Source organism: Equus caballus, chromosome 10, assembly GCF_041296265.1.
Source record: "Equus caballus isolate H_3958 breed thoroughbred chromosome 10, TB-T2T, whole genome shotgun sequence".
Classification (NCBI taxonomy): Eukaryota; Metazoa; Chordata; class Mammalia; order Perissodactyla; family Equidae; genus Equus; species Equus caballus.
Window position 1 is genome coordinate 74,018,523 of NC_091693.1, and position 13,583 is coordinate 74,032,105.

Consider the following 13,583-nt stretch of genomic DNA (forward strand, 5'->3'; position numbering starts at 1 on the left):
TTGCTTGAACTTTAGGATGGTTCAAGGATAGTGGAAAATCATGATGTCCCTAGCCTATTATTTCCAAGGACAAGGGGTTTTCTGGGTCATAAAGCCTTAGACTATAATTCGAGCCTTACTGGTCATTTTTCCCTTTGGAATATACTTCGATTTTCTTTTTAAAGCCAACAAATTATGAAAGAAATCATAGGTTTAGATTCAGAAATCTTGTTCTCTAATAACAGCTTCTGCTCTTACACTAGACATGTAAACAAGCAGAAGTCACTTTACACCGTGCTTGTTTTTCATCTATAAAAAGGAAAGGGTGCTACTTCCTAGAACTAGTATAAGGATCAGAGAAGATAATAGATAGAAATCCCTTTGTGAATAATAAAAGCAGTATATAAGCATGAGGTATTATGATCATAATTATTATTCATGCTCCTAGGCTTTCTATTTTGTGGCAACACTGCTTTGTTTGAAAACAGCAATTGCCAAAGTCGGTTTGTCCTGTTTTAATTTTAGTGTTCAAGATACAAAATATTATAAGAGAATTTGGAAATATCCTCTCAAGTAACCCTGGACCTAGGAAATGAAGATGTTCCAAGATGACAGACAGCTCTGACTCTCCAAGAAGGCCAAAGATCACTCTGTTGAAAAACTGAGGATAGCGTAGTGAAACTGGACAGGTGATGTCAACAACAATAGAGAGTATCTTCAATAACGTGAGAGAAAGGGAAAGAGAAAGTCTAGGTTTTCCTGCCATGGAATGGAGTGTTTAAGGCATCCTGGGAAAGCTGGGTAAGGTGAACGTCGGAAGCAAACACTAGAAGTGGGATGCCCCTCCAAAGACTACTAAAAGAGTTCAGGGGATGGCTTTTGGACAAGGATTTGAGCACGCGTTGAGGGGGAAGACAGGAAGAGTAGGATAGAAAGTAAGGAAGGAATCTGAACAAAGACTCACTAGACTAAGAAATGGAATGAGGATGAGGCAGAGGCTCTGGGCTCAGGACGTCAGAGTGGGGCTCGTGATGAGGTTGCGAAGCAGCTGTGGTGGGCGAGAAGGAGTGAGAGAGCTGGGAGGAGAGTGAGATGTGCGCACAGTAGATCCTAGAGGAGGAGAAATTCTTATTGATGGGAATGTGTGCATGGGTGCGGATGAGGGAAATGGGGAGTGGAGGTGACAAGCCCTGAAGTAGAGGAAGTCAAGGGCCTATAGGGCCAGGGACTTCACTGAGACTCACATTGCAAGTGGAGTCTCCCACGATAAAGGTGGGACTTACGGTTTTAATGCACACATTTAAGGAACCAAAGTTTCCATAAATTTGGAGGAATAACCAAGAGTTTAGAAGACGAGAATGACAAGGAAGGGAAGGGCATGATATAGCCCAATGACAGGGGCCCGTACATAAGAGAATAAGAATCTTATTTGGATGGTCAACTCTCCTCTCACTTCTGATCTCTTCTTCCTCATCCCATTTTCAGACCCAAGCCCAGAGATGGAGAACGTAAAGAAGGATGAGCAGCCTCCACATGACCCTTGAAAAGACTACAGATTAATGATGCTTTCTTCAAATAATCAGATGTCAGTATGGAAAAAGGAAGTAGGAATTGCTCTGTGAAGAGGTGGAGGGCGTAGAGGACTCTGACACCAATGCATATGGGTACAAGAGGAGCCATGGAAAGGGCTAGGTGGGAGGACAGCCATGGAAGGGTGAAATGAGAGGCAGAACATGAAGATTGGGAGAGCAGAGGAACTTGTATGTGGGCTCTGTCAGTGACAACAATGAGCAGCCTGGGTGGAATGAACTGACCCCAAGGTTCTGAGTGGAACTTGAGGTAGGCTGAGACCTCAGGGCTCTTCAGAAACCCAGTGGCATTAGGATTCTCATCAGAAGATTGGAGGATGTGCTGAGGTGCAGCTTGGCCAAGGAGCCCTCCCACATGCAAGCTCAGAAATAGGGTCTCTTATATGTTCTTCAGGGAATGAGTTTGAAGGTGCCATGGCTTCTTCTGCCCACTTGAGTAAGACCTGCTTCTGAACACCCACAAGGCAGTGACCTTCAGCCAGCTAGTGGGCCACCAGCGTGATACCTCAAGTCTAGTAGCCTGAGGTCAGCTCTCAGTTATCAAAGGCCTGACTAAACATGATGCTGTATTTTGACATCTGGGTCTTAGATGATATAATGGCATAGATTGATTCTCTTCTTGATCTTTACCTCTGCTTTCTTCCTCCCTTCTTCCCACATTTGCAATGTTATTAGTGACCATGACAAATTGGTGATAACCTAAATGCCCAACAATAGAAGAATAGTTAAATAAATTATAATACAATTGTGCTTTGGAATATCGAGAGGCAATTTAAAAAATGAGGCAAACTGACACGTGCTATTGTGGAAGGATCTCTAAGATAATTGTTGCATAAAAAAAAGAATTGGCAGCATAATGACTAGAGAAAGATAATATTTTTGGAAAGAGAGAAAAAGAAAGGAAGGAAGGAAGGAAGCAAAGGAGGAAGAAAGGGTTCATATTTACGTATATTGTGTGTGTACGAGTATGTGTTTTTAGGTGTTTGTGAATAGAGAAAAATTTCGCAAAGATACTGAACTGATAACTGTAGTTCCCCAGATGTGGGCCTAGGGACAGCGGGAAGGGGGAGGGGAAAAACTTTTACTACATTTCTGTAATTCTCGAGTTGTTTATCACTATTATTGTTTACTACATTACATAAACAATTCTATAAACAATTCTACCCAGGTCTGATCTTTACAAGCTCTATGCACACTCAACCTTTATTAACCTTGGATTTGGGCATGATAGAAGCAAGTAGCGAATGTTTGTTTACTCATTGAAGGCACATTTTTTGGAGGAACTTAGAGCAGAGATGATGGAAGCAATTTGCAAAACCACTCAGTAGAAACTGGAGAATGTTGTCAATGAGTTGGAAAATTGTTCTGAACAATTCGTGATGAAGGTTAGTGGCTGGGCTGAAGCTGAGTCATTTGAACTGCCTTGCTTGCGTATGCCATTTGCTATCTTCTGATTATGAGCAAGAGCTGAAATTATTAAAGCTAAAAATTACATAAGCAAGCAATTTTCCCATTCTTAAATGAAAAATTTAAAAGTCACATACAAATAATTGCAGGTTATAGGACTTGCATCTGAAACCTACATGATAAATATTTTGAAAAGTAATTTCATTTAATTGAAAAATACTGAAAGGTGAAGTTTTTGTAATTTTCATATTTGATTTGTTTTCATAATTTTCCCACCCAAAGGCTGGGTGAGCAACCTTTCCACCCAATCACTTGAAAACCTGTTAGAGTTGACACCAATGACTTCATCTTATATTAGATTTCTGTCTAAATATATCTCTGAACAAATTACTGCAGACAACCTCAGTGTTAAAAAAGCTTTTCATACAATCTCTCAAACAAGTGTGAATGAGCTGCACTTGAAAATTCATTCCTTGTCATTACTTTCCAAAGTCAAGGACGGACACTTCACTAAGCCCCCTGGCCCGGATCTCAAGAGAGAAAAAGGGCAAAGATTGGCAGTAGACGAGGTTTGTCCTCACAGCCAGTCTCTCACACACTCTCCTCTGCCCCATTTGGCCCAGGAAGTTGGTTGTGTCTCTGTTGGGGCTTCTCTCCTTGCCCCACCCACCAGGCCTGAATTCTCCCAGCTTCTCCGCAGGTTTCTTCTGTGAAATTAACTAGTACATTTTAAAAACCAAATCAAATGAAAGGCTATTCAGGAAGGACAAGGCCATCCATATTTTCAGAGAGGGAAAGAGCTGAAGTTCACAAAAAAATCATAGACATTTCAAATTGCAAGACATTATGAAAGTCTTTGAATTCAATTCCTCCCTTTCAAAGCTGAAGAAACCAACTTTCTGAGAGCTATGTGGCTGACCAGGACCAAATGGCTATTTTGTAGTCTATTTATTGCTAGGCCGAAAGAAAATATCTTCAGTACCCAGATATTTCTGGAACATTTTGGTGATATTGAAAACACGATTATATCAAAATTATAGTAAATTCATATTCTATACCTTATTAGGTGACCAAAAAATAATAAGTTGCAATTTCTTTGTATCTGATTTTTATCCTAAGGCTTAAACATTAATTTACTCATTTGGCAAATATTTATTACCTGTTATATGCCAGGCACTGTTCAGGTGTGGGGGAAGAGCCAGGAACAAGATGGCTATTGAAGAGTTTGGGCAGAGAAGGGATAGGATCTGACATACAAGTTTAAAGGACCACTCAAGTTGCTGTGTTGACAATAGACCATGCAGCAGGGGTGGGAGGTCACCCAGGGTGGAAGCAGGAGAAGCAGTTAGGAGGCTGTTGCAATAAAGATAAGCAGGTATGGTGGCTTGCACCCAGGTAGTAGCGGAATGAATGATATTTTGAAGGAAGATCCAACAGGATTTGCTAAGGCACTGGATGTGAACCTAAGAGAAAGGAATGGGTCAGGGATAACTCCCAAATATTTGGCTCTGAAAACATAGCAACTGAAAGAAAGCAATTGGCATTAACTGAAATGGGGAAAACCAGAAAGATAAGGACTGAGGGATAAATTCAATTTGGGGCATATTACTTGAAAACTCTAGAAGACACTCAAGAGTGATATTAATAAGCACAATGTAGAATTTAGAGGAATGTGGAGTTTAGAGGAAATACCAGGTTGGATATTTTCTAACTTCAACTTAAAGTGAAGAGTTTAATTATAGCTAGTCACCCATAAAGGCTAAAACAAAGCATTTCTCATTAGAGTTAGTAACTATTATATTTTATTGATTTAACTAGGACTTATTTATGAGGCACCAGGCGGTATTATAGGTTCTGGGTGTATAGAGATGATACGATCCTTGTTTTGGATGACTCAATCTAGAGCAGGAGACAAATAAACGACAAAAACCTACAACACTGTAAACGCTGTCAGAGTTTCCTCAGGTTCTAATGAAGACACAGAAGCAGACATAATTTTCTATACCTAGGAAGGCCAGAGGCAGTGCTTGAGTGGAGTCTTTAGGGTTGAGTATGAGCTTTACAGGCAGATAAGGGTGGGATGGACATTCCAGGCAAAGAAAACATGCACAAATACACTGAGGCCAGAAAACGCAGAGCTCTTCTGGGGACCCACGGAAAGCCTCATGGCTGAAGGCCAGGCTGTGTAGGGGAAGGTGGCCAATAATAGCTGGGATGAAGAGAAAATCGTGGGTGTGGGGGGGCGGAAGGTATGATGTGCTGGGTTGCTATGCGACCTCAGAAAGGAAGAGGAAACAAACAGAGACCGGATGAGTAAAGACACACACATCCGTGCCCCGCTGTGCTCTGTTGAGCTGCAGTTAATCTCCTGGTGGCAGAGGAGGTGGCTTTGCTGTCAGGGAGGGAGGGACAGGTGCCAGGCACTGACATTAGCTTAAAAGTGTGCCCTTCAGTGGGTTCTCCACGGCTCCTGAAGAACTGGGCCACCTGCTGTGGGGGCCAGGCAGTGAAAGATCAGGCAGCCTGGGAAAGGGCTTTGCCTCCACCTGAGAGGACGGAGAGCTACCGGCGAGCTTTAGAGGGGCACCAGGAACTTTTCCTAAGCAGTTATTCCTTCCCAGGAGACTGTGACAGGGAAATCAACTCAGAGAAATTCATCTCATTTGGTAGAAATACATCAATGGGTCACAAGCCTGTGCAGAGAACATTGGTGAAGATATCCCTCAGATCGTATCACAAGAGAGGCCACCTATTCCTTTTTCATTTCAGACTGGCCTGAAAATGTGTGATTTCTGTCCAGTCTTAGCCATTGAGAATCACAAAAGAAATGCTTTTAGGATATTTCAAAAACATGGAAAGTCTGCAAATATATAATTTGAACCAAGTATTGAAATTTAAACAAACATTATATAAGGATCATCTATTAAAACTTCGTTAATTGTGACGTACCAGTGTGTGTGTTTTGGCACTGAAGGAAAAAGAAAAAAATCTAGGGTTATAAAAGAGGTTATTCCCCTTGTCGATGAAAATAATCCATAACCAATCTATAAATGAAAATTTGGGTGACTTTATTCTGAGTTTAAATTTTAGGATTACAACCCGGGAGGTCTTTCCACAAAGGAACAGAGCACTCCAAAGAAGTGGGGGTACATAGGGTGGTTATATACCCTCAAAGAGGGTGTTTCACATGATTGAAATGTCCCTCCCACAATAGTCACAAGATTACCCTGTCAGCACAGCACTTGATGGACACAGCAGGTAGTGGGTCTGCTATCTCCAAGGACACAGCAGGAGGCAAGTCTATTGTCTCAAGCTGGGCGGTCACAGGTGAGCGCAACAATCAGTTCCTAGCCTAAAGGAGACGCCAACGTTAGGAGGGGGAGGGAAGTTGCACCTTTATCTCAAGGGCCTTTTGCTCTTGCCATAGGGAATCTCTAAAGCAGATATACAACGCATGCTAAACAGTCACGGTCAGGCCCTTTTGGAAAGACAAGGTCAGGCCAAATTAGGTTTACACCAAAATGGCTTCCTCATATATTCCAATATATCCTATTACTTGCTATTTTTATTTGACACCCTCCACCATGCTCCTCAGGAACCATTTTTCATTGGCAGACTGAGGCATTTGTCCTTGCCCATGAAGTAAGTTGTGTGGTGTGGCCTACATTGTATGTGATGCCACCTAGGTGAACTATGCCCCCATGAGCATGGCAGGCCTTAAAAAGGTGATAGAGGGGCTGGCGGGTGGCACAGTGGTTTAGTTTGCACCTTCCGCTTCGGGGGCCCGGGGTTCACGGGTTTGGATCCTGGGTGCGGACATGGCCCTGCCTGTCAAGTCATGCTGTGGTAGGCATCCCACGTATAAAGTAGAGGAAGATGGGCATGGATGTTAGCTCAGGGCCACTCTTCCTCAGCAAAAAGAGGAGGATTGGCAGTAGTTAGCTCAGGGCTGATCTTCCTCAAAAAATAAGGTGATAGAGGAGGCGGATCATGCTGTGGTGATTTTCCAGGGGGAAGAACATCTTCTCCAGGGCAGGTTTCTGCTACCGGCCTTTTAGAGTATGGATGGAGACTAATGTAGTTTGTCACCACTCCTTCCTGGTGAAAACATTCCCACTTCCTGTCCTGGAGAAAACAACTAAACAACTTGTACCATCCTGTACACGTTTCCAGAAATAACCAGCTGTAATTTCAACTTAGTTGTTTCATTATATGGAGGGGAGGATATAAAGAAACTGTCTGTGTACAAGGGTTTTCTACACATACGCACGTATGCTCTAGGGGTATGCACATATTTTTTCTTAATATTCCACATATAAACTAGGCTCTTCTTGTGCCTTTTGATCTAGACAATCAAATATCCCAACTCTACCATTTATAGACAGTCCAATGCCCTTGCCAAGGGCGATCTGAATTTCTCAGGGAATTAGGTTAAAGGAGGTGCATCTTGAGCTGATGGCCTGCTTCAACTAGACTTTTGTTTTGGAGTCACTCCGGCACGTGAGGAACCTGGTCCACGCCATGTGAAACTGGGCATCAATTTCTGCCACTTCTGAGAGTTGCCAAACCAACTACTCACCCAGGATCTTTGGATGTGAAGGCAATTTTACTGAAGGTTTGGGGAAGACGATAGGAAGTTTACATCATAGCAACCCATACAACTTCAAAGCTGAATAATCTTTAGTTCTCTCCTTAAAAGTCCCTTGGCCTCTCTATTTTATGGATCATCCATCTTATGTCTTTTCTTTCTCTTCTGCATCCTCCTACCTGGAAGCTTAAAATAATCAAAATTAAAAAAACATTTTTTAACATAATGGAGAATTTTTAAATTCCCCAGAATATCATGCAGAACAATTCGCTATCTCCATTCCCTACCTTGACACTCAGCTGCAAACTGCATTGCTTACTCTAGACTCTGAGGACGCTCTCATGCCCAGGGATGGCCTGGGCCCCCTCAGCTGCCTGAGCTGAGACAAAGGCTCCAAGACGAGCAGTAGGTATTTCTGCCTGCTAACGTTACAGCTGATTGTTATGTTCTTTGTGTGTTTTTGTATTTTTCAAATTTCTACCATACTTTTTATATAGGTAAAAATCAGTAATAAAAAGCTTTTAAAATGTCCTGGGAAAATAAATCCAGGCTTTTGTGGAAAATAGTTTCTTGGCAGACATACGTAAAGGGAATTTGAAGAAAGCTGAAGTTGATGCTAAGAGCAGAGGTTGGCAAGCTTTTTCTGTAAAGAGCCAGAGAGTCAATATTTTAGGCTTGTGGGCCACACAGTCTCTCTCATGACTATTGGATTCTGTCATTGTTACCAGATAGCAGCCACGGACAATACACAAATGAATTAGCGTGGCTGTTTTCCACTAAAACTTTATTTACAAAAGTAGATGGCAAGCCAGATTTGTCCCACAAGCTGTAGTTTGGCAACCTTTCTTAAGAGGATGTGTTAAATGGCCATCATGCTATATATGTGTTTGATGGGCGCATGCATGAACACTCTCATAAAGAGGAATGTTGAGATGACGCGGTTAAACCATCAAATTCAACTGTTTCCCATTTTAGTATCTTTCAAGAAGTTTAGAAAGAAAACAGATTTGGCTCCTTGTAACATTTAAGAAAGTGTAAAAGGAATTGGGAGAGTAAAGTACTAGATTCAAAAAAAGTAAGTTGGATTAGAGAAAAATAAATCTGGTAGAGAAAAACTTTCTGGTTAAGGTAGAGGCAGCATTGGGCAGACACTGTTGACCGTGGTCTCAGGGACCCAAGGCACACCTGCAACCTCTGTGGGAACTATTTGGTAATCAAATCAGTCAAGCACTCAGGAGCTCAGTGTTCTTTCTTGTAAATGATAGTATTCTACCAGGTAAGTCCAATGTCCTTCCTTGCTCCAGGATTCCATGAAAGATTATCTCAGAATCTTGTGGAGAACTAGAGATGGACCCCAGAACATATTTTCCTCTTTTTTTCCCTTAAGATTTAAGAAACATATTGAGTGCTTCCCGTGGGCCAGGTTGTTGCCCCTACATTATCCTACTTCACACCCCCAATATCCATCACAGCTTTCTTCCTTGGACATATCCAGTTGAACCCAGAGGTTGAGTACCATTATTGAGATCTTTGAATAAAGAACCTGGCTCTCTCAGAAGTTAAATGACTTACGGGGTTATTCAAATAATAAGAGGTAGAACTGACAGTCAAGCTCTAGGCCCAGCATTTCAGGCTATAGCATTCACTCCATTTAATGATATCTTTTTTTTTTTCAAGAAAAGAAAAATTAGACATTGAAAGGCAAACGGGAACTTTCTTTTGAGAGCACAAATGGGAGAAGTCGGTAGGAAGTTTTCAAAGTAAATATTGGAGGTGTATACTATTGGGGGAAAGCTTTCACAGCAAGAGTAGGTCTAACATGAGTTAAAAGGAATTTTCTACATAGGCCTAAAATTAGAGGCTAAGTTAGAGCAGGGGAGGACTGGTTGAAGAAAATGCTAAGGAGGATGCAGAAGTCAATTCCAATCTGTTCCCTAAGTGACTCTAAAAGCAGCAAAGTCCTTCAAAGAGAGCCCTGCATCCCTTGAGAGGTGTACCGCCCACATCTGAGAAGGCTGCCTGCCGCCAGAGCTGTGCTTTACAAGGAAAGGGATGTATACTTGGGGACAGACTGCGATTTTCTGAGAGAAGATCAAACTCTGCATCCTCTCCCTACCGCCTCCTGACCTCTGTTAGCATCTTAATGAAGACCAATCGATTATTTTAGATCTCACACAGGCAGGGCAGGGGGAAGGAGCGGGGATGCCTGGCTCATGGAAGGAAGTCAATATCGTCTTTGAAGATGACTTCAGACACAGCAGAGGCCAGTGACAACATTTTGCTTTTGATTACTGACCTTTTGAGTAAACGAATGTGTTGTAGCTTAGCCCTGGGTTTTTGGTGGGAAACATGTCCTAGCTTTTCTTTCAAGTGTATATACGTGTGTGTGTGTGTGTTTGTGCGTGCACACACACTTTCCAGTCACAAAGGGCCCTTTTATTGCCATTAGTGAAAGCAGGAGAGACCATTATGGGACACGGACAATGCTGTGCCCAGGAAATGCACTCTTGTTTGGAGCCAGACAATTCCAGTGGACAGAGAAGCCTCAGCTGTCTCAGTTGTTGCTGTGTTTTTTTGGAGCATCCAGACAAGGAAGGAATTAGTCAGAAAGAAAGCCAGTAGGGGCAGGATGAACAAAGTGAGTTCATGGAGTTGGAAGATGAATGACATTAAGCAAGAAGACAGTCATCCTTCTCAGCCACAGAGTCATAAGCCCTGTCCAGTATTTCCAACCTAAGACTTTCTGCTGATGGTTTCTGGCGAGATCAGCAGGTGGCTCAGCCCAGCTCACTCTCTTCGCTGTCTCTCCTGCTCCCCGCCCCCATCTTTTTCCATAAAGAGTCTTACAAAGATGATTTGCATTGACAGTTCAGGCTGTTTCACTGGTTGAAATCCCTACCATGTCAACATTAAAAATGACGTCTGCTTTTAGGAACCAAAGCATTTCAGTGGAGCTCGCCTGCCTATCAAGTTAGGATGGACTTTTGAGACTGAAGACTAGTCCCTATTTTAATATCTTATGTTTGAAGAACCTCAAATCATCATTGGACCTTAGTACTCCTTTCAGGATAGGAATCAAGCAAGGGAGAACCTCTCTAAGTTGACTGGGCCAGTCAGGGGACACAATTGTATCAGATCACTTTAAAGGTGTCTAATTGAAGTGCTTAAAATTGGGAGAAAATGAACCATTAGCCAAATATTGACCACGTGGGGACATGGGAGAGTCCTGGTAAGAAGTTGCGTTGGGCAAATTGAAAGAGGAAAAGTGATCTCGCTGGTGAAAAGGGTCCTGCTGAGAGTCCTGGACTCCCCAGAGTGGGATCAAGGATGACAGGGAACAAGGAAAGCATTTAATGCCTTCTTGGAAAGTGACTCTAGAGCTTTCAATCATTCGCTGCCTTTTTAGTCCCACACCGCTCCTCTCCTCACAGATTTTCGTAAAGCTTTCATTTTCTGCATTGACACCAGGGGTCCTGTGCTCGCTTTCCCTTCCTCTCTTCCTTTCTCTCTCTCTGCAAGAATGCAGCTATAATATAAAGTCAGCTTAGATCCTCTATGACCCCCGAATACTGCCATTTCATCAGATTTCTCTGAGTCTGTTTGGACAGCCAGGTTAAATTGGGGAGAGAACTGAACCAAAATTCTCTTAGAAGAATTTCTCCATGGCCTCGCTCTCGGCGGCCTTAAAAAAGCAGCAGAAGGAAAAAGTGATACCACATGCCATACAATATAGGACATTTTAGGAGAGAGGTACCTTCTAGTTTTAGTGATTATTTTGTGTTTGTAAAACACAATCGCTTATATGCAACCTCTGAACAAAAGATGACTTGGTTGCCCTTAAGCTGTGGTCAAATATTTCCAGTCTTATTCTGAAGAAGTGTATTGAAACTCTGGTTCCTCCAAAGGGAAAAACTAGGAGAAATAGGAAAAAATATTTTGATGCTACGTAAGAAAAAGAATTAACTTTTACCGCATTGACAAGTAGTAAATTTCCCAACACTGAAAGGTTTCACGCAAAATGGCAGTCTGGGTTGGATAAATTAGGGAAAGCAAAGCTGAAGTAACAAACACTCCCAAAAGATTCAGTGACTTAAAGGACAAGGGTTTTTTTGTTTTTTTGTTCCCTCATGCAACAGTCCAGAGCAGGTATTCAGGGACCCAGGCTGACAAATATTCTAGTATTCCAGAGTTGTCCTGGCATCACCATCCCAGTCTCCTGGAAAGGATCACACAAGGGAGGGCCCACACCCCTACTGCCCTCATTGCAAGGGAGGCTGGGAAATATGTTCTACCTGGCCAGTCACAGGTTCACTTGGCACTTCTGGAACAGTGAGGGGATAACAGGAGTGGATTTGGGCTGGAAATCGCTGCTGTAGTGAGCAGGAGCCCTGCACTTGGAGTCAGGCCAACGAAGTTTGAAACATGGTACAGCAATTCAATAGCTGTGACACCTTAGGTGAATCATTTAACCTCTCTAAAGTTGTGTTTCCTCATCTGGAAAAAGGAAGAAGGAACCTTGGCAACATCTTTCTTACCTATGTGAAAATAAAAGGGAAAAATCAATACATTCGAAGGCACTGGGATTATTAGGCCAACTGTCTGTTGTTGTTTTAATGGAAATATTAAGCGTAGGCGTACGCAAATGCTAAGCATCAACAATACACTCTATGTCTATGAACAAAGGACAGATGAAATAGATGTAAAATGCAGCATGAGGAGTTTAGAACCGCTGAACACGGACATCCAAAACTAGAGGTGAACGGAGGATCCAGGAATGAGCTACTGAAGAGGACGACAGAGCTTCTTTGTCGAGCTAACCTTAAAGAAGATGTGATTCTTATTTCCTTTGGGATGGGTTTGAAAAAACTTTAGGACTAAAAAGAGGAGTGCACCAGGTGATCATTTCCCCAAGATCCTTTCTAGATCTGTTTCTCTTTTCTGGCTTTCGCCTATGCAGGCATCACCAAATATAAGGCATAACTGAGCATTTTTTCATAGGAAAACTTAAAATTGTTTCTCTTTCCTGATCTAACTATAGTATAGAGAGGAGGAAATAGATATCATAGGCTGGAAAGCTGGAGACATTTGTAGACCAAACATCTGTCTGCAATAACATACCTACTCACTTGGCAGCGCTGGGGAAATTGCTTGAAAAGAGTTGAAGGTTTGTGTGTATTGCCTGTTCCTTGCTGTTTGTAGCATGGATTTACAAAAAACAAAACTCAGTAAATAATCGATTAGTTTGCAAGTGGAAGTGGAAGGAAATAGAAAAAGTACAGAAATCTATAGTTTCACGTTCATGCATTTGTTCATTCATTAAGCAAGTATGTCCCAGGCACGTGGAATACATCAATAAACTAAACACACAAAGAGCTTATATTCCAGTGGGTGAGACATAAAATAAGCAACAAATATAATCAATAGATATATATGTTAGAAAATAGTAAGTGCTATGGAAAACAAAACAGTGGAGGACAGCAAGATTGGGGAGTGGGGGGCGGTGAGCAGTCTCTGATTTTGAACAGGATGGTCCAGGTAGCCCTTACTGAGAAGGCAATATGTGAGCAAAGACCTGGAGGTGAGTGAACTGGATACACAGGCTTCTAGAGAAAGCATGTTCCAGGTAGAGGATCCCTGAGATGAGGAAGTGCCTGCGTCACATTCAATGGGCTCTTGGGGGTGCGTCGCTGGATGTGATGCTCTCAGCCATCTCCCGATGGTCACCCTCTCCCCTTTGGGGAGAATGAGAACCAGATAGGAAAATGATCCCACATTTTTTCCCTGGAAACATAAAGAACGAGGAGTAAGATTTTTTTCTCATAACAATCAGGATTACTAAACTCTACAAATAGGAATATCTTTAATTTTAGAAAAGAATAATTCTTCAGTACATGTTTTTAAACTCTCATTTTAGAGTGCACTATATAACAAGAATTAAGTCATTCTTATGTTCATAATATTCTTCCTTGCTTAGCCAATGTATTTCCCTGGGAGGCAACACCATGTTGTGAAAACAGCCT

General features: G+C 42.1%; 1 long non-coding RNA gene across 1 annotated transcript; it reads left to right on the forward strand.

Moving 5' to 3' along the window:
- Nucleotides 1-317: 317 nt before the first annotated feature.
- On the forward strand, nt 318-2,726 carry LOC138916055 (uncharacterized). Its single transcript, XR_011422693.1, has 2 exons — nt 318-780; nt 1,465-2,726. It is a non-coding gene; the product is annotated as an uncharacterized lncRNA (long non-coding RNA).
- The last annotated feature ends 10,857 nt before the right edge of the window (nt 2,727-13,583 follow it).